This window comes from Oncorhynchus masou, chromosome 28 (genome assembly GCF_036934945.1).
Source record: "Oncorhynchus masou masou isolate Uvic2021 chromosome 28, UVic_Omas_1.1, whole genome shotgun sequence".
NCBI lineage: Eukaryota > Metazoa > Chordata > Actinopteri > Salmoniformes > Salmonidae > Oncorhynchus > Oncorhynchus masou.
The window spans coordinates 57,367,605-57,389,165 of NC_088239.1; the positions used below are offsets into that span (position 1 = coordinate 57,367,605).

The 21,561-nt window shown below is 40.3% G+C and overlaps 1 pseudogene; it reads right to left on the minus strand.

Moving 5' to 3' along the window:
* Window positions 1-11,749: 11,749 nt before the first annotated feature.
* Window positions 11,750-12,861, minus strand: LOC135517020 (uncharacterized; annotated as a pseudogene).
* Window positions 12,862-21,561: the final 8,700 nt, after the last annotated feature.

The following is a 21,561-nucleotide window of genomic DNA, read 5'->3' on the forward strand; positions in this document are numbered from 1 at the left end:
TCAGACGTGGGCAATACAGGAGCATCACAGCAAAAACTGGAAGACTGGCTAATAGCTTCTACCCTCAGACCATCAGGCTGCTGAATAACTACCACTAGTAAGCTACCTGAACCCCTGACCCTCCCCCCTACTGCTCCACCTATGGACATTTTCTTTCCCCCACCTCAACAGACATTTACCCTGCCCCCACCCCAATGGACATTTATCATTGCTACAGTTGTTAATATATATATATATATATATATATATATATATATATATATATATATATATAATTATTTTTTTTTATCATTACTTTTGTTTTTATTTCACTTTGTCCTGCATTGTTGGAGCTCGGAGCTTAAGAGTGTCACTGTACCCTGTAATTACATCTGCAACCCTGTACATGTCACTATTAAAACTTCTAATCTAAGTAAATGACACTTGCAATAAATGTATGCCTCGTTATTTTCAAAGGAAAATCTCATAACGTTGTTTTTTTCTGTCTTTGGTGGAAATTTCACACTTAATACAAAACTCAAAATAGACCCAAAAAAAAGCTGTTTCAAAACTACTTTTAAATTAACACATAGAATCATGAAGTCACTTTTTCACCAGACATAAATTAATCCGTGTTTCATCTAGAAATACATGTTTCACATTCCAATAGATGTTCATATAAAGTCACTGCCTTTCACAATGCAATGTTCATAGACATTTTGATACAGATGTAGGATCTTAATGTCATCACCCTGTTGCAGGAGAACTTTCCTGCAACACAGGAAATGTTAAACTTGTAGTGTGTCTGAGGTTTAAAAAGGCTTCTAAAGTTTGTAATTTCCACTTTTAAATTTCAGATTGGATTTTCCTTATGTCCATTAGATAATCCACATAATAATTCACATTTCCTTCAGGATTATTTTCCTGCTGTAGGGAGACAGGCTCAAATTATACTGAACAAAAATATAAACGCAACATGCAACAATTTAAACACTTTGAGTTACAGTTCATATAAGATAATCAGCCAATTGAAATCAATTAATTAGCCCCTAATCTATGGATTTCACATGACTGTGCAGGCGCGCTGGGGAGCCAGGCCCAGCCAATCAGAAATTCATTTTTCGCCACAAAAAGGCTTTATTACAGACACAAATACTCCTCAGTTTCATCAGCTGTCCGGGTGGCTGGTCTCAGATGATCCCGCAGGTGAAGAAGCCGGATGTGGAGGTCCTGGGCTGACGTGGTTACACGTGTTCTGCAGTTGTGAGGCTGGTTGGACGTACTGCCAAATTCTCTAAAATGACATTGGAAGCGGATTATGGTAAAGAAATTAACATTAAATTCTCTGGCAAACGCTCTGGTGGACATTCCTGCAGTCAGCATGCCAATTGCATGCTCCTCAAAAGTTGATACATCTGTGGCTTTGTGTTGTGTGACAAAACAAGGTGAACCTGTGTAATGATCATGCTGTTTAATCAGCTTCTTGATATGCCACACCTGTCAAGTGAATGGATTATCTTGGCAAGGGAGAAATGCTCACTAACAGGGATGTAAACACGTGTACACCAAATTTGAGAGAAATAAGCATGCGTATGGGACATTTCTGGGACCTTTTATTTCAGCTAATGAAACATGAAACCGTTACTTTACATGCGTTTATATTTTTGTTCAGTATAAGATCCTACATCTGTATGGTTATCTTCTTTTGTTAAAATAAATTGTATTATTACTTAATCTGACTGTTGTTAATTGATGAGCACTTAAGCATTTGGTAAAAAGCATTTGATTTGACATGTTAACTGGTTTGTCTACTACAGATTCTGAGAGCTACATATTGAAAACGTATATATCTAAAGTAGTAGCATAAAAAGTATGATATATACTTGAATGTTCTACTACGATACTATTTGACTAAAACCTGCTATTGACAAGGTCATATGTAACTGTATGTAACAAATAAAAGCAAGGTTTATTGGTCGGGTAAACAAATGAGCAGATGTTACAGAAGGTGCAGTGAAAACCTTCCTTCAGTGAAGTAATACAATATCAATACTAGTACGCAAATAAACAAGAAATAAATGCATCCCCTGTACAGTAAACATGTATCCAAAATGAAGTTTCTGGGGTCTTTTTAATGGGGGGGGTCAAACTGCTTTACTAAAATTGCATTGGCCAATACGGTACTGTAATACCATAATATATGCCATTTACATAGCAGACACTTTTATCCAAAGTGACAACCGTCCACACATTTTACTATGTGACCCCAGAAGGAATCGAACACACAACTCTGGTGCTGCTAGTACCACACTGTTATGAAAAGCCACATACTGAACCACTACAATACAATACTGTAAAATAAAATACATGATTATAATACAGGTAGAAGATGTATGATTGCCATCCCCATGATTGTACCACCCTCCTTCAGGCCATGGATGAGGCATGAAACGATTTCAATCCAGACCTATATTAGGCTTTGATTCGCCATGCCAAAGGGTTTTTCCACAGGTGCATGATCAATGAGGATATTTACTGCGATTTCGATGAGAATGCTGAAGACAGGCTTGATTCAAACTAGTGGCTGCTAAACATTGTTTCTTTAATTTCTTAAATGTAATTCAATTGTGAAAGATGTCTTCAATGATCATAAACCTTTGATCACACATGGGATAGAAATGATGTACTTTTGATGTTCAGCATAATGTACTGTAACAGCATACTACATTCAAAGGGCAATTTTGAAACGTATCTTACATTTTTTGGTAATGTGTTAATTGTTTTTTAACATAACTAAATTGAGAAGATATAATTATGTTGTGTTTTGGTGATTAAAACAATGTACTAATTAAATTTCACATATAATTATACTTACATTTTGGATCAATGGTTGTGTGGTGAAAGATGTCCATAAACTAAATGAATGCACAATGAAAGGATTTGAATGGTAGGACTGGCTGCATTACACGTGTTACCAGTTTGTATGAAGAGTTTTTAAAATTCATCACATACTTGTGAAAATCGTACCAAAGCGATTAACAAAAACTGTATGACCACAAGAAATAACTATAGGTTTCTGAGTAGAGTGAAATGAACATGAACAGCCAATGTCCTCCAGCCTTGAGAAACTCTTCCTATTACCTCACAATGACAGAATACCATCCCTGATTCATTAACAACGATTATATAACTTTGGTATCAACTGATTGGCAACCTCAGTCAACAACTGTCGGTATCGCAGTTTCTTCAGATTATCCTAAAGACCACACAGACAGCTCATGCTGATCAGTGCCAGCACACCCTCAAATGACAAGATTAAACATAATTACACAGGAAGTCATTTCCCTACTGCAGCTTTTGGAGAAGAGAAAGACTGAGCCGTTGAGTGATTTGGAACTGTGGGGCACTGTGTGTGCAGATATGAAATGAATAATTGACATATTCGGAAAGTCGCTCAGAATGCCTGGCACGGAGGGGCAGCGAGAGAGGGTGAGCGGGATCTCAGCTCGACGCCCCCAGAGATGGAGATCAAAGGTGTCTCTCATGCAGATCAGCCGGACCCACAAACATGTATTATTAATCAAAGCCGGGGCCATTTATATAGTAACATCCCTACTCCGGACCTCTTCGCCCCCACTGGCGGCCGCCGCCCCGCTTTGACTGCCGTGGGACATTCAGGACAGCTCATTTGTCTTTGGAGGACCTAATTTTCCTCATTTGGATATCCCCATAACCTGAGAAGAACTTGTAAATGGATCCTACCACCTGTCAATTTAGATAGCTGGCATCTGTTTTGTGAGAGGGAACAAGTCAATTGATAGGCAGTGGGGAATGGTGCTGAAACCTCCCTCTAGTGCAGTGTAATTACCTGGCACACTGTAGTAGGAAATGGTATAGTATCTGTTCTATTGCCATGATTTCAGGGACACTGTAGTAGTGGTGAGCATCAAGACCAATATACTTTTACAGACAGTATTTAACCACTTTTACAACATTTAAAAAAACATTTCCTAGTTCTTTGAATGCTAATTATGAGCAGTTTACTTTACAGGAGTCTCTCTCTTCCTCTCTCTCCCACACACCCACTTGCTCTCATGCTCTCTCTCTCTAAGATTCAGAGAAGCTTAATGAATGGCAAGGCAACTGTTGCTAAAGCCAAGTGAGATAATGACTTCGACAATAACAATACAAAAAATTGTTAAATCATAATAGTGCATAGTAATGGTGATTAGAGAAAGTACATATACTTGGCTGTATTGATGACAGCAGTTCACACCATACAGAGCTGTGGTGTTTTCATCCATGCATACTCGCCTCGCCAGCTTAGAGAGACACTTCAATGAATGAGGTCACCAGAAGTGGGGACATCCAAAGATAGCAATCTCAACGCCACCTGAGAAGACAATGAGTGTACGCTGTGGTGTGTGTGTGTGTGTGTAACTATACTTGTGGGGACCAGAATAGTAAAGTAACAAAAATTTGATCAACTGGGGACATTTTGTTTGTCCTTTCAAGGTCAAATGCTATTTCTAGGGGGTTTAGGTTTAAGGTTAGAATTAGTGTTAGAATTAGGTTTAGAGTTATGAGCTAGGGTTAGTTTTAGCATTAGGAGCTAGGGTTAGATTTAGGGTTAGGGTTAAGGTTGGGATTAAGGTTAAGGATAGGGTTAGAGTAAGGGTAAATATAATTTGGAAAGGGACTGAAATTGTCCCTCCCCACAAGGTTAGATGTACAAGACTGTGTGTGTGTGCATGCACTTTGGAGTGGGTGTTACCAAGTAAAATTTTTGTGGCCATTTGCATAAATGTAATTTTAACTGTTAAGGTTTTTTGAAGCCCCAATGGTCAGATGTATTTAAAACACAAACCTCTTAGGCAGGTTTGCCACCAATTATTCTCTATGCTAATTAGCTAGTAAAAATGTATTATTTTTCAGTTGTGTATAATTTGCTTAATAACTCAATGTTATATGAACAACTAAATTCACCTTATCTGGTGTTAGAACAATCAACACTCACTGTGGCCAAATAAGGACATGCATTTTCTCTGGCCTAATCTGGACATGCAAGGCAGTATAACAATCTGAGTTAGTCTCTCCCGAGATTTGACCTCACAACTGCAATTGCTTTCACTTGACACAATTGCCACAACTCAATGGCTGACAAAACAACTGTATGATAGGGCCAGGATTTTTTCTTGACCAGATCAGGGAATCTCTTGGTCTCTTCCACTACTTCTTTATATGGTACATGTCTTTGTTTACATTCTGAACTAAAGGCATACACTGTGATCCATCAAGCACACATAACCCACTTCACAAAGTGTCTTTGTTTATTAAATGAGCTTGTTAAATTAGTATCAACTCATCATGTGGGATACTTTCTCCATCTGTTGGCACTCTTCCACGCTGTGTGAAAAACAGTATGACACCATTGAAGAAGTGTGGTGAAAGACATGCAAATCACAATTTGAGAGATTGTTATCAAATCACACTGGTGGCATTCTTAACAGTCCAATATTGCTCTAAAGAAGACAGGTCCACCAGAAGTAAGTGCTTTATGTTGATTACAAATTGAGTAGATTGACTTGCGAGCCAAGCATGGATCATTATTTTCCTGGTCTGTGTGCTGCTTGCATTCAGCTTTTTCAGGAAATTGGTAACTCTAGTGCTGCAGACTGCAGAGCAAGGAAATAGACTATATCACACTGTCTAGCTCTTTTATCCCTGAGTGTCATTATTGAGTGTTGCCTCAATCCCCTTTCCAGACTTGCTATTTTAATCATCAATATTTTCCTTTTAGTTTTATATTACAGTCTGTTTGACATTTTACCTCTGTATTAGAGATGAGGAGAGTATCTACAGTATCTACATCATGTCATCAGATGGAAACAACTCTGATCCGGTTCGCTTTAATAACATAGAGAGTGAGTGAGAGAGAACGAGAGAGAGAGAGAGAGAAAGAAATGTTCTAAGAATCAATGTTGTGCTCTTTTCCTGGGACTCTGGGGGGCTCAAGACAATTTCAGAGCGTTTCAGCCCAGCTCAGGCCATTGTAGTCGGTGAGTAACATCCTTCACCAAAGAAATGAATAAAATTTCTTCAGGCAAGGTGTCTTGAGATTTATAAAATACTTGTCCTCTCGCTCTTTCGATGTGGTCCAGTGATCATAGCATTATGTCTAGGTGTGTTTTACAGTATTACACCGATCCCCCACAGTTAGCTGTCTCTGCCAAAGACGTGGCAGGGGATGTCTAGTGTGCTCTCATTAGGTGTGCTTGCTGAAGGCTCTTATTATTAGGTGTGCTTGCAATGCAAAGCAAAGCACAACTCCAGATAATATGACTATTTTATTTCTTTAGCCCACTCTAGAGCTTATACAATTTCAGCTAATAACACAAAAGAAACATCCAAATGTCCAAACTGCCCCAACTCGGGTTGCTTGAGAAAATATTTTTGATAGCTTTTATACTTTTTGAATTATAATAATATTTAAATGAGCTCCCAATGCATTTAAATGGCACAAAAAGGCCCATAGACCTATTTCCTCCTACTCCATTTAAGCTTCCAACAGCAAACCAACATTGATAAGTTCAGACTGGCCCAACTTCGATTGCTTGTCAAAGGATATGTGATACTATGTAAGCTTTTGGAACTATAACCGTTTTAAATTAGCATAATGTAACCCAGCAACAGTAACTCATGAACAGCTCAAGCTGGAGACACCAAACCATCTTTCTCAAGTTCAGGTTATTCTAACTTCAAAATCTTAAACATTGATCAACTATAGCTATATTCATCTTCATAAATTAGCATATGTCATGACTTTCCCTCCTGGGTGAGGATCAAAGAGAGCCCCCCTGTGCACTGCAGTATGGAGAAGTCAAAAATCCTGTGTGGAGAGAGAGAGACTCTTGCAAAATCTTCAAACATCAAAAGATTGGACATTGGAACATCAGTTTTCAAATCAAAATATCTGGAATGTTTGGTGGGTATCCAAAAAATAAACAAAAGTGTTTTGTTTTGTGATATCATTAAGGATGGTATAAATAACTCTACAAATGTATACGTCCCAGTTATTAGATTTACATCTAAATGTTATAAAATTTATATGATTAGTTTGACACTATTTGTGAGTAGATAAAATGTGATTTTAACCTTCTAAATTAGATAAGTTTATATGAAAAACAATTTTTCCAAGTCAGTGAACATGCCCATGTGAGCACATACATTGTGGCAACGTGATGGAACCGCCCTCCAAGGCGAGTGTTTTAACTTCTCATGGCTAGGGGGCAGTATTGAGTAGCTTGGATGAATAAGGTGCCCAGAGCAAACTGCCTGCTACTCAGGCCCAGAAGCTAAGATAGTAGATTTGGATAGAAAACACTCTGAAGTTTCTAAAACTGTTTGAATGATGTGAGTATAACAGAACTCATATGGCAGGCAAAACCCTGAGAAAAAAATCAAACCAGGAAGTGGGAAATCTGAGGCTTGTAGTTTTTCAACTCTTTGCCTAGCCAAGATGGTGTAAATTTTGTCCAATTGCACTTCCTAAGGCTTCCACTAGATGTAAACAGTCTTTAGAACCTTGTTTGAGGCTTCTACTGTGAAGGGGAAGAGAATGAGAGCTGTTTCAACCAGAGGTCTGGCAGAGTGCCATGAGCTCAGTCTTGCGCACACCCATGAAAGTGAGCTGCGTTCCATTGCATTTCTAAAGACAAAGGAATTCTCCGGTTGAAACATTATTGTGTCTTGATGAGCAATGGAACGCAAGTGGATACCATGAGGAATGCGCGTGATCAGAAAATGGCTGACTGTCAGTCACCTGATAGATTCTGCTCTCATTCAGTCCCAAAACACAGTAGAAGTCTCATTCAAATTTCTATAGATGGTTGATATCTAGTGGAACCCCTAGGCAGTGCAACATCATTAATATATCAAGGGGATTTCATTGGGAACTGTGGTGAATACATATAAAAAACAGATTTCCCACTTCCTGTTTTGATTTCTCCTCAGGATTTTGCCTGCCATATGAGTTCTGTTATACTCACAGACATCATTCAAACAGTTTTAGAAACGTGAGTGTTTTCTATCTAATACTAATAATAATAATAATAATAATAATATGCATATATTAGCAACTGAGACTGAGGAGCAGGCTGTTTACTTTGGGCAACTTATTCATCCAAGCTACTCAATACTGCCCCCCAGCCATAAGAAGTTAAGGAGAAGTGGATCTATAATTCCATGCATTACCAAAGACCACCGCGTGTGTAACATTTGAAGGATTCAGTCTAAAGAAGACAAGAGGGGAAGAACATTTCCCTCTCACGACTATGTGGTACATCTGAAGGATCCGTCTAACAAACACTCAGAGACAAAGAAGCCTACAACTACAAAATACATATTAGTGTAAATATATACATTGCTATTATTTTTCGAATGAGTAGTCGTTCATGTGCAAAATATTGATATTCCAATGAACATAGTTTTTCAACTGTATGTCTCTCCAGCTCTTTCTTTCCCAACCCCTTTCCATTGTGTAACAAGCCGTCATATCGGGTACATTCACTCTGGACTTTTGATTGCATTATGTTAGTAATCAATTCAACCTATAATGTCTGTGATTCTGTATTTATATGTGATTATTTAGTTAGTAAATAAATAATCAAGCCAATTTGTGTATCGCTGAATCATCATTTATACTAGGGTTTGTGCAGATTTAAGAGGTCAACGACGTCAGAATGAGACTGAGATAATGATAATTAATGGAAGACTGGTATGCTAACTCTATATTCTGATACATTCTTGAGTTAATTCAGGAAACGGAAACTCATTAAACAAACATTTTCTGTGGTGCCCCAAGTTACTAATGAGTTAATTGTCACATGATTAATGTAATCAAGTAATAATTAAACATAGTTAATTAATTTGATAAAATCGTCGCCATCACATTAATGGTAGCCACATCACGACACAATATATCAAATCAAATGTATTTATATAGCCCTTCGTACATCAGCTGATATCTCAAAGTGCTGTACAGAAACCCAGCCTAAAACCCCAAACAGCAAGCAATGCAGGTGTAGAAGCACGGTGGTTAGGAAAAATTCCCTAGAAAGGCCAAAACCTAGGAAGAAACCTAGAGAGGAATCAGGCTATGTGAGGTGGCCAGTCCTCTTCTGGCTGTGCCAGGTAGAGATTATAACAGAACATGGCCAAGATGTTCAAATGTTCATAAATGACCAGCAGGGTCGAATAATAGTAAGGCAGAACAGTTGAAACTGGAGCAGCAGCACGGCCAGGTGGACTCGGGACAGCAAGGAGTCATCATGTCAGGTAGTCCTGGGGCATGGTCCTAGGGCTCAGGTCCTCCGAGAGAGAGAAAGAAAGAGAGAAAGAGAGAATTAGAGAGAGCACACTTACATTCACACAGGACACCGAATAGGACAGGAGAAGTACTCCAGATATAACAAACTGACCCTAGCCCCCGACACAAAATACTGCAGCATAAATACTGGAGGCTGAGACAGGAGGGGTCAGGAGACACTGTGGCCCCATCCGATGACACCCCCGGACAGGGCCAAACAGGAAGGATATAACCCCACCCACTTTGCCAAAGCACAGACCCCACACCACTAGAGGGATTTCTTCAACCACCAACTTCGCATCCTGAGACAAGGCTGAGTATAGCCCACAAAGATCTCCGCCACGGCACAACCCAAGACAACCCAAGACAACCCAACCCAGACAGGATGACCACATCAGTGACTCAACCCACTCAGGTGACGCACCCCTCCCAGGGACGGTATGAGAGAGCCCCAGTAAGCCAGTGACTCAGCCCCTGTAATAGGGTTAGAGGCAGAGAACCCCAGTGGAATGAGGGGAACTGGCCAGGCAGAGACAGCAAGGGCGGTTCGTTGCTCCAGAGCCTTTCCGTTCACCTTCCCACTCCTGGGCCAGACTACACTCAATCATATGACCCACTGAAGAGATGAGTCTTCAGTAAAGACTTAAAGGTTGAGACCGAGTTTGCGTCTCTGACATGGGTAGGCAGACCGTTCCATAACAATGGAGCTCTATAGGAGAAAGCCCTGCCTCCAGCTGTTTGCTTAGAAATTCTAGGGACAATTAGGAGGCCTGCGTCTTGTGACCGTAGCGTACGTGTAGGTATGTACGGCAGGACCAAATCAGAGAGATAGGTAGGAGCAAACCCATGTAATGCTTTGTAGGTTAGCAGTAAAACCTTGAAATCAGCCCTTGCCTTGACAGGAAGCCAGTGTAGGGAGACTAGTACTGGAGTAATATGATCAAATGTTTTGGTTCTAGGCAGGATTCTAGCAGCCGTATTTAGCACTAACTGAAGTTTATTTAGTGCTTTATCCGGGTAGCCGGAAAGTAGAGCATAGCAGTAGTCTAACCTAGAAGTGACAAAAGCATGGATTAATTTTTCTGCATCATTTTTGGACAGAAAGTTTCTGATTTTTGCAATGTTATGTAGATGGAAAAAAGCTGTCCTTGAAATGGTCTTGATATGTTCTTCAAAAGAGAGATCAGGGTCCAGAGTAACGCAGAGGTCCTTCACAGTTTTATTTGAGACGACTGTACAACCAATAAGATTAATTGTCAGATTCACCAGAAGATCTCTTTGTTTCTTGGGACCTAGAACAAGCATCTCTGTTTTGTCCGAGTTTCAAAGTAGAAAGTTTGCAGCCATCCACTTCCTTATGTCTGAAACACATGCTTCTTGCCAGGGCAATTTTGGGGCTTCACCATGTTTCATTGAAATGTACAGCTGTGTGTCATCCGCATAGCAGTGAAAGTTAACATTATGTTTTCAAATGACATCCCCAAGAGGTAAAATAGAGTGAAAACAATAGTGGTCCTAAAACGGAACCTTGAGGAACACCGAAATTTACAGTTGATTTGTCAGAGGACAAACCATTCACAGAGACAAACTGATATCTTTCCGACAGATAAGATCTAAACCAGGCCAGAACTTGTCCGTGTTGACCAATTTGGGTTTCCAATCTCTCCAAAAGAATGTGGTGATCGATGGTATCAAAAGCAGCACTAAGGTCTAGGAGCACGAGGACAGATGCAGAGCCTCGGTCTGATGCCATTAAAAGGTCATTTCCCACCTTCACAAGTGCAGTCTCAGTGCTATGATGGGGTCTAAAACCAGACTGAAGCACATCATATTCGTTGTGTCTTCAGGAAGGCAGTGAGTTGCTGTGCAACAGCCTTTTCTAACATTTTTGAGAGGAATGGAAGATTCGATATTGGCCGATAGTTTTCTATATTTTCTGGGTCAATGTTTGGCATTTTCAAGAGAGGCTTTATTACTGCCACTTTTAGTGAGTTTGGTACACATCCGGTGGATAGAGAGCTGTTTATTATGTTCAACATAGGAGGGCCAAGCACAGGAAGCAGCTCTTTCAGTAGTTTAGTTGGAATAGGGTCCAGTATGCAGCTTGAAGATTTAGAGGCCATGATTATTTTCATAATTGTTTCAAGAGATATAGTACTAAAACACTTGAGCGTCTCTCTTGATCCTAGGTCCTGGCAGAGTTGTGCAGACTCCGGACAACTGAACTTTGAAGGAATACGCAGATTTAAAGAGGAGTCCGTAATTTGCTTTCTAATAATCATGATCTTTTCCTCAAAGAAGTTCATGAATTTATCACTGCTAAAGTGAAAGCCATCCTCTCTTGGGATATGCTGCTTTTTAGTTAGCTTTGCGACAGCATCAAAAAGGAATTTCGGATTGTTCTTATTTTCCAGTTAGGGCTCCTTGGTACTGCACGGTACCGTCTTTCCAAGCTAGTCGGAAGACTTCCAGTTTGGTGTGGCGCCATTTCCGTTTCAATTTTCTGGAAGCTTGCTTCAGAGCTCAGGTATTTTCTGTGTACCAGGGAGCTAGTTTCTTATGAGAAATGTTTTTCGTTTTTGGAGGTGCAACTGCATCTAGGGTATTGCGCAAGGTTAAATTGAGTTCCTCAGTTAGGTGGCAGATTTTTGTCCTCTGGCGTCCTTGGGTAGACAGAGGGAATCTGGTAGGACATCAAGGAATATTTGTGTTGTCTGTGAATTTATAGCACGACTTTTGATGTTGGTTGGTGTCTGAGCAGAATATTTGTTGCAATTGCAAACGTAATAAAATGGTGGTCCGATAGTCCAGGATTATGAGGAAAAACATTAAGATCCACAACATTTATTCCATGGGACAAAACTAGGTCCAGAGTATGACTGTGACAGTGAGTGGGTCCAGAGACATGTTGGACAAAACCCACTGAGTCGATGATGGCTCCGAATGCCTTTTGGAGTGGGTCTGTGGACTTTTCCATGTGAATATTAAAGTCACCAAAGATTAGAATATTATCTGCTATGACTACAAGGTCCGAAAGGAATTCAGGGAACTCAATGAGGAACGCTGTATAGGGCCCAGGAGGCCTGTAAACAGTAGCTATAAAAAGTGATTGAGTAGGCTGCATAGATTTCATGACTAGAAGCTCAAAAGACGAAAACGTCATTTTTTTTGTGTAAATTGAAATTTGCTATCGTAAATGTTAGCAACACCTCGCATTTGCGGGATGCACGGGGGATATGGTCACTAGTGTAGCCAGAAGGTGAGGCCTCATTTAACACAGTAAATTCATCAGGCTTAAGCCATGTTTCAGTCAGGCCAATCACATCAAGATTATGATCAGTGATTAGTTCATTGACTATAATTGCCTTTGAAGTAAGGGATCTAACATTAAGTAGCCCTATTTTGAGATGTGAGGTATCATGATCTCTTTCAATAATGACAAACTGACTTGTTGGCGAGGTGGCATCCCATGACGGTGCCACATTGAAAGTCACTGAGCTCTTCAGTAAGGCCATTCTACTACCAATGTATGTCTATGGAGATCGCATGGCTCTGTGCTCAATTTTATACACCTGTCAGCAACGGGTGTGGCTGAAATAGCAGAATCCACTAATTTGAAGTGGTGTCCACATAATGCTGTTATATACATTATATATACAAAAGTAACTCTCTAACCATTCAGTCTAGAAAAACCAGTCCAACTTTCACATGTTCAGGCTATCCTAACTTCAAATTCAAACACATCTTTAATATCTTTAACTATACAAAATGTGCATAAGTTAGTATTTAATATCTCACCAACAGGACCGTTCAAGCTAGAGACTCCAAACCAACTTTCACTTGTTCAGGATATTTAAATGTATAATTATTTATAATATTTATAAACTACAACTATATCAATTTGCATAAAATAACTCACCAAAGTAGCTCTTTAACAATTCAAGTTAGTGACACCAAACCAACGTTCTCATTGTCAGGCTTTCCTAACTTCCAGTTCTTAAAAACTGTTATAAACTATAACTATATAAATCAACATAAATTAGCATAATATAACTCACCAACAGTAACTCTTTCACGGTTTAAGCTAGAGATATCAATTAAAAAACAATCTCATGTTCAGGCTATGCTATCCAATCAATCAATCAAAACAATCCATTTCTACATCTACCTACTTTTTCAAATATAACAACTCACTACCATTACTCCTGCAGTCACAAGCACCACTATAACTGATTTCACAACCATATATTCATCAAAACAAGCTAGCAAGCACAACATATTTTCTTTAGGAAAACAACAGTAACTGTTTAACCATTCAAGCTAGAGACACCAAACCAACTTCAACATGTTCAGGCTATCCCAACTTCCAAATCTTAATTTTTTAATCAAATATAACAATATAATAATGCATAAATTATCACAATATAACCCACCAACAATTACTCTTGAACCGTTCAAGCTAGAGACACCAAACCAACGTTCACATATTCAGGCTATCGTAACTTCAAATGTTTTTAAACTTGAATCAACAATAACTACAGTTGAAGTCGGAAGATTACATACACCTTAGCCAAATACATTTAAACTCAGTGGTTCACAATTCATGACATTTAATCCTAGTAAAACAAATCCCTGTTTCAGGACAGTTAGGATCACCACTTCATTCTAAGAATGTGAAATGTCAGAATAATAGAAGAGAGAATTATTTACTTCAGCTTTTATTTCTTTCATCACATTCCCAAGGGGTCAGAAGTTTACACACACTCAATTAGTATTTGGTAGCATTGCCTTTAAATTGTTTAACTTGGGTCAAACGTTTAGGGTAACCTTCCACAAGCTTCCCACAATAAGTTGGGTGAATTTTTGGCCCAATCCTCCTGCCAGAGCTGGTGTAACTGAGTCAGGTTTTTAGGACTCCTTGCTTGCACACGCTTTTTCAGTTCAGCCCACACATTTTCTATGGGATTGAGGTCAGGGCGTTGTGATGGCCACTCCAACACCTTGACTTTGTTATCCTTAAGCTATTTTGCCACAACTTTGGAAGTATGCTTGGGGTCATTGTCCATTTGGAAGACCCATTTGCGACCAAGCTTTAACTTCCTGACTGATGTCTTGAGATGTTGCTTCAATATAGCCACATAATTTTCCTGCCTCATGATGCCATCTATTTTGTGAAGTGCACCAGTCCCTCCTACAGCAAAGCACCCCCACATCATGATGCTGCCACCCCCGTGTTTCACGGTTGGGATGGTGTTCTTCTGTCACGTTCTGACCTTTATTTCCTTTGTTTTTTTTCATTATTTATTATGGTCAGGGCGTGAGTTGGGGTGGGCAGTCTGTTTGTTTATCTATGATTTGGGGATTTCTATGTTTCGGCCTAGTATGGTTCTCAATCGGAGGCAGGTGTCATTAGTTGTCTCTGATTGAGAATCATACTTAGGTAGCCTGGGTTTCACTGTTTGTTTGTGGGTGTTTGTTTCCGTGTCTGTGTTTTTCACCACACGGTACCGTTTTGGGTTTCGTTTGTTCCACATTTGTTTTTGTATTTCAGTCGTGTTCATGTGTAGTATTTCTTATTAAAAGAACCATGGACACTTACCACGCCGCATATTGGTCCTCCGATCCTTCTCGCCTCTCCTCTTCGGAAGAAGAGGAGGAAATCCCTTACATCTTCAGCTTGCAAGCTTCCTGTAATGGCAGATCTCCTCTTCATCTGAAGAGGAGTAAGGATCAGACCAAGTTGCGGCGTGGTAAGTGTTCATAACGAATTTAATAACAAAAGCACTGAACACTATGAAATACAAAAACAATAAAAGAACACGTGAAATAACAAAACCAAAACAGTTCCGTGTGGTGACAGACACGGATATAAACACCCACAAACCAACAGTGAAACCCAGGCTACCTAAGTATGATTCTCAGTCAGAGACAACTAACGACACCTGCCTCTGATTGAGAACCATACCAGGCCGAAATAGAAACCTAAAAATAGAAACACAAAACAGACTGCCCACCCCAACTAACGCCCTGACCATACTAAATAAAGACAAAACAAAGGAAAATAAAGGTCAGAACATGACACCTCCATCATTTTCTCCAAACATATGATGGTTATTATGGCCAATCAGTTCTATTTTTGTTTCATCAGTCCAGAGGACATTTCTCCAAAAAGCACAATATTTGTCCCCATGTGCAGTTGCAAACCGTGGTCTGTCTGAGCAGCCATTCAGGTTATGTCGATATAGGACTTGTTTTACTGTGGATATAGATACTTTTGTACCTGTTTCCTCCAGCATCTGCACAAGATCCTTTGCTATTGTTCTGGGATTGATTTGCATTTTTAGCACCAAAGTATGTTCATCTCTAGGATACAGAATGCATCTCCTTCCTGAGTGGTTTGACAGCTGTGTAGTCCCATGGTGTTTATACTTGCGTACTTTTGTTTGACCAGATGAACGTGGTACATTCAGGTGTTTGGAAATTGCTCCCAAGGATGAACCAGACCTGTGGAGGTCTACAATTTTTTTTCTGAGGTCTTGGCTGATTTCTTTTGATTTTCCCATGATGTCAATCAAAGAGGCACTGCTTTTGAAGGTAGGCCTTGAAATACATCCCACAGGTACACCTCCAATTGACTCAAATTATGTCAATTAGCCTATCAGAAGCTTTAAACCATGACATAATTTTCTGGAATTTTCCAAGCTGTTTAAAAGGCACAGTGTATGTAAACTTCTGACCCACTGGAATTGTGATAGTAAATTATAAGTGAAATCATCTGTCTGTAAACATTTGTTGGAAAAAAATAATTGTGTCATGAACAAGGTAGATGTCCTAACCGACTTGCCCAAACTATAGTTTGTTAACAAGAAATGTGTGGAGTGGTTGAAAAACTAGTTTATGATTCCAACCTAAGTGTATGTAAACTTCTGACATCAACTGTACCTTTGGAAATATGTGCTCTGTCTCCATAGAGAATGTGAGGATCTATTTTCATCTTGGTATCCACTGATAAAGGATGTAGTACATGAGGAAACTGTCTTTGTGGTGGAGAATAACCTAAATTAATCCACATATGGTCAGGCCATACACTTATTGGTGCTGATGGAAGATCCTGGTGGCACCAATGCCAATCCATTTCCTTATTAATATGGCTCTTTTGAAGCTTGGTGGTGTTACCAGATTACCACAAAGAGTTGTTTTGATTATTCAACAAACTGACTAAGAAAATATATTTTTGTTCTGTATTGTAGAGCATGTCGTCAATAAATGGCTAATTTTACCCCTTCAGAAATCACACATTGGACTGTTACAGTATCAGCAGTGGCCTACTATGAGTGAGAGAAAAAGTGGTAATTACAATTTACCTGTACAATTTATACCACTTTTCCAAAACAAATAGGGCCTCAACTTATTTTCCCTTTGGTGTCTTCAGTGCTTTACACTGGCAAAATGTACAGGTGTATTCCTTTCATGCGTCGTTTATCAACTCTTATGAAGTTGAATTATTTACAGCAGTGAGAAAGTCAATATTTTCCTGGCTCCGCCACCTCTTCGTCCGGTGTGAATGGGCCTCTTGGGCTGTCCAGTGTTCCTGTCCTAACAACTCCAGGCAATGGGCATCCATCCTCTGGCAAGGCTCCTGTGCCAGCTGCCTTTGCCAGCTACCTTTGCCAACAGCTCGAGTGTCCTGTCCTCCTCCTCCGCTGGCTGCCTGGGTAGTCAGTCTTCCGTTTTCTATCCCCTGTTGGGGAGTAAAAATGCACTTTTGCTTGGAAAATGTGTGTCTGTTTGGCACATGTACAGTGTGCGTCCTATTTCTCTTGGCGATATATTGGCAAGGCACAATCCACACTCGAGCCTGGTCCTCCTACTGTTGATATGTCTCTTTAATAATAGATGAACAGCACTGCTCATGTTAGATAAAGAAAGGTAAAGATGCATGAAATGGGCAGCTGCAGTGTTTGTTGACTTGGTTAGCTTTTTCACAGTAAACACTGTTAAGTGTGTACAATTTTGTTCCATTCCATAAAAGAGTGGACAACATTATTTACTCATTCCTTGGAGATTCCAGAAGCATCTAAAAGTACACTACATGACAAAGTATATGAACACCTGCTCGTCGAAAATCTCATTCCAAAATCATGGACATTAATGTGCAGTTGGTCCCCCCTTTGCTCGCAGGCTGCGTTCCAATTCATCCCAAAGATGTGGATGAGGACTGGCCTGCACAGAGCCCTGAAAAGTTATTCTACACCGATCACAACAAACCATTTCTGTAGTTACCTGACTTTGTGCATGTGGGCATTGTCATGCTGAAACAGGAAAGGGCCTTCCCCAAACTGTTGCCAGAAAGTTGGAAGCACAGAATTATCTAAAATGTCATTGTATGCTATAGCCTTTATATTTCCCTTCACTGGAACTAATGGGCCTAGCCCGAACCATGACAAACAGCCTTAGACCATTATTCCTCCACTAAACTTTACAGTTGGCACTATGCATTGGAGCAGGTAGCGTTCTTCTGGCATCCACCAAACCCAGATTCGTCCGACAGCCAGGTGAAGCATGATTCCTCACTCCAAAGAAGGAATTAACATTTCACTGCGAGCTTTACACCACTCCAACCGATGCTTGGCATTGCGCGTGGTGATCTTAGACTTGAGTGAGGCTGCTTGGCCATGGAAACGCATTTCATGAAGCTCCCGGCAAACTGTACTTGTGCTGATATGGCAATTCATAGGCATTTCGGAACTCGGTGGTGAGTGTTGCAACCGAGAACAGATGATTTTTGCGAGTGACGCGCTTCAGCACTCAACGGTCCCGTTCTATGAGCTTTTTGCTCCTAGCTGTTTCCCCTTCAATATAACAGCATTTACAGTTGACCGGGGCAGCTCTAGCAGGGCAGTAATTTGACAAATTTGTTGGAAAGCTGACAAATTTGACACATGTGGAAAGGTGGCATCCCATGACGGTGCCACATTGAAAGTCACTGAGCTCTCAGTAAGGCCATTCTACTGCCAATGTTTGTCTATGGATATTACATGAATGTGTGCTTGATTTTATACACCTGTCAGCAACGGGTGTGGCTGAAATAGCCGAATCCTCTAATTGGAAGGGGTGTCCATATTTGTTATTTTTATTTCACCACATACTTTTACATACAGTATATTGTACATGACTCACTGTCCTAACAGAATGTATGACAGGATGGGCCTATAAAGAAACAGAAGGATATCACTCCCTTCACAGAGACATTATACAGGACAGAAATACTTCCCTGCCACCAGAACCATACAGACCTTGGAGGAGACAGATTATGTACAAGTTAAATGAAAGCTGCTCTGACTTGGGTCATACCGGCTAGTCGACATGTCTTTTTACATAAATCTGAACATTCCCAATTCAGACAGAGCCTATTGTATAAAAGCATTTTCCAGTCTCTGCTGAATAAGGAAAAAGGCCCAAACACCTGGGAGGATGTCATGTCAGTCTTGGTGGCTGACATTTTCAACTCATCCCCATTCCGGGGGATTGATCTCATATTCTGAGGAGTGCCACTCTCGCCCCTCTCCAACATCACCGCCAGTGCTATCCTCCTCAAAACGCACATTAGTCCATTCTCAAGCTGTGCATAAAAATCTCAGCGCTGATTTGGCAATCAACCGACAACAGCTGCACTCACCGCACAGCGCACCCAGATTCTGAGGAGAGGAATGAGTTGCTGTATTATATTTCTAATTGAAGCATTGGGTTTGGAATGTTGTGAGATAGTCATTCTTTTCTGCAGAGCGTGTGCATTAGGGTTAATCTATCCATTATTTATTTCACTAGCGAAAGAAATGGCATGCTATCTGCTTCCTGAAGACTGTTGGAGTTCCTTCCAGTTCCCTTGAGCATTCCCTTCATGCTCCATTAGCCAGGTGATGTAAAAACATCACATACTGATGGAATAATTGGAATGTTTAGTGGTGTATACCTGGCATTCGCCTGAACTGCCGCTAACTGGTAGCATGTTAGTAGCAGTTTCTGCAAAGCATTGCACCATGGATAGTGAAAATAAGCTAGCAGCTGCAGAACGATATTGATGTGTATAATTCAATATGAGAGAAGGGAGGGGAAAGGAGGAACGGCTAGCTTATCAAGAACAAGTCGACAGGAGAGAAGCAACAGGGATGGAAAAGGACGCAAATCATCAAACTCGCTGAACCAGATATTGCTAAGAACACAGTCTTACTGCAAAGATGTGGCTAATAATACATGTCACACGTGCTTAAGGATGCACCGCGATCCCCCGAGGATCCAGCACACAGCTGCCTCCACCTGCTGAGCAGCTTCTCCCTCAGCTCTGCTTTGTCCCCTTCACTGCCTAACCATACCTGTGAACACTAGAACATCCTGCAGGCTATAATTAGCTCCGTCACCCTGCACTCAAAGGCAGGAAAAATGCTCAGAATTAAATTACTTTTTTTGCCCCTCTCTGTTTTTGTGATTTTTCAGAATTTGCTGCCTCTCTCTCACCCTTCATTTCTCTATGCCACTGAGGATAAATGTCTTCCAGTGATAAACAGTAAACACCAATGACAGCAATCATGAAAACACAGACCTGTTCCATATTGAGAGGGTCACTCGACTTGCACCCTGGCAGATGGGCTGGAGTGAGAAGAGCTCAGCATTATTAATGCAAAGGCAAGGCGGGGGTAGCAAAATAACAATTTATTACAACACATTGTGAGGCTGTACCAAATACTGAAAGGAGACATCAAACCATATGCCTGATTTCCATTTAAGGAAACAACCATTTCCAAATCAGGCAATTAGGTGTAATTGTGCTACTGTAAATCCAGACAGTATTTTTCTTTGCTGGCTATTTTAGGCAGGTAACTGATACATGACAGGCTCTGCCATCTAATGGTGTGTGTACAGGAAAACTGGAAGCAGTATGTCGGGTTGGACACATCTTAACAGGAGATCCCTGTAGTCTATCATAAAAGCAGAGGAACCATTGTCATTTGCATGGCTGTAGCTCATGGGTCTAGCCTCGCTCACACAACATTTTATAAACACAGGTTCAGATGAGAAAGGTGTCAGAAATAAGTGTTAGATGCAGCTGACATGCTGACTGCTGCAGTTCTAATTTCTATGACCTTCATAGCAGCTAAACACAAGGGGCCACAGGGGCGGGTCCTCTTGCCAACCAAGTACAAGAGCATTCTAAATCAGCCACTGAAATATGGATGTGTGGCCTTGAAGATACCAGCAACATGTTCTCTCTCTATTTATAACAAAAGAACAAAGGATGAGGGAGGTGTTTTTGTAAAGTACAGTATCAAAGGCCATTAACCCTGTAGATGAGTGACTGACTGACAGGGAAGTGCAGTCAGTAAGTACAATTGACTGCGACTCGTACATTTTATAAGTTTACCATCAAAATCAATGTTTTTCAGTTCATTATCACTTTGCCAAAGACATTTGTTTCTTACATTTGTTTCTTCACTCTTTACAAACTAATTTCAGAGTCTAAAGAAGACGATGGTTTCTGTTTGAGAGAAACACTGCTTCCTTTCTTGTGTTCCCCTCATAATGCCTGGTTCAATGTGAGCAATAACAGGCAAAGTATCACAGAGCAGATGTTGGGGGTCCTAATTCTGTTTTCTTCACGAGTGCAGAGGGAATTGGGAAGGCAGTCAGGCTGCTACTACAGATGAAACAGCTGTCCCTGCTCTCTGGCTCGCACCAGGAAATATTAGCCATTCATATGTTGCACTCTTCTCCATAGAAGTCAACCATTACCTCGATTTTGCTTCAGATTTACTCATAGATCCAACAACGTTTACCACCGACTCAGACCTGACTTAAATTAATCTCAAACCAAATGAAATTAAATCAATAGGAAGTGGAAGCCAATTTACTGTACAGGTAAACCTCTAACAATACAATCCCCAGGGTGGGAATCACAGAAAGAAAGATTTGAAAAAGACCTGGTTCATCTGAAGATTATTTTTCCATGTTCATTGCAAGTGTGTTTGGTTTTTGGATTGGTATAGTGCTACATAATCACAGTACTGACTGAGTCAAGATGCTTCAATATGTGTATACTGGTCAATATAAAACCAGTATTGAAAATATTAGAGTGCTGCATTTCTCAGGGTACCTACACTGACTTATTGAACAACCACTGTGCAGAAACAGTCCCCCACTTGCTACTGAACAGCTGCAAG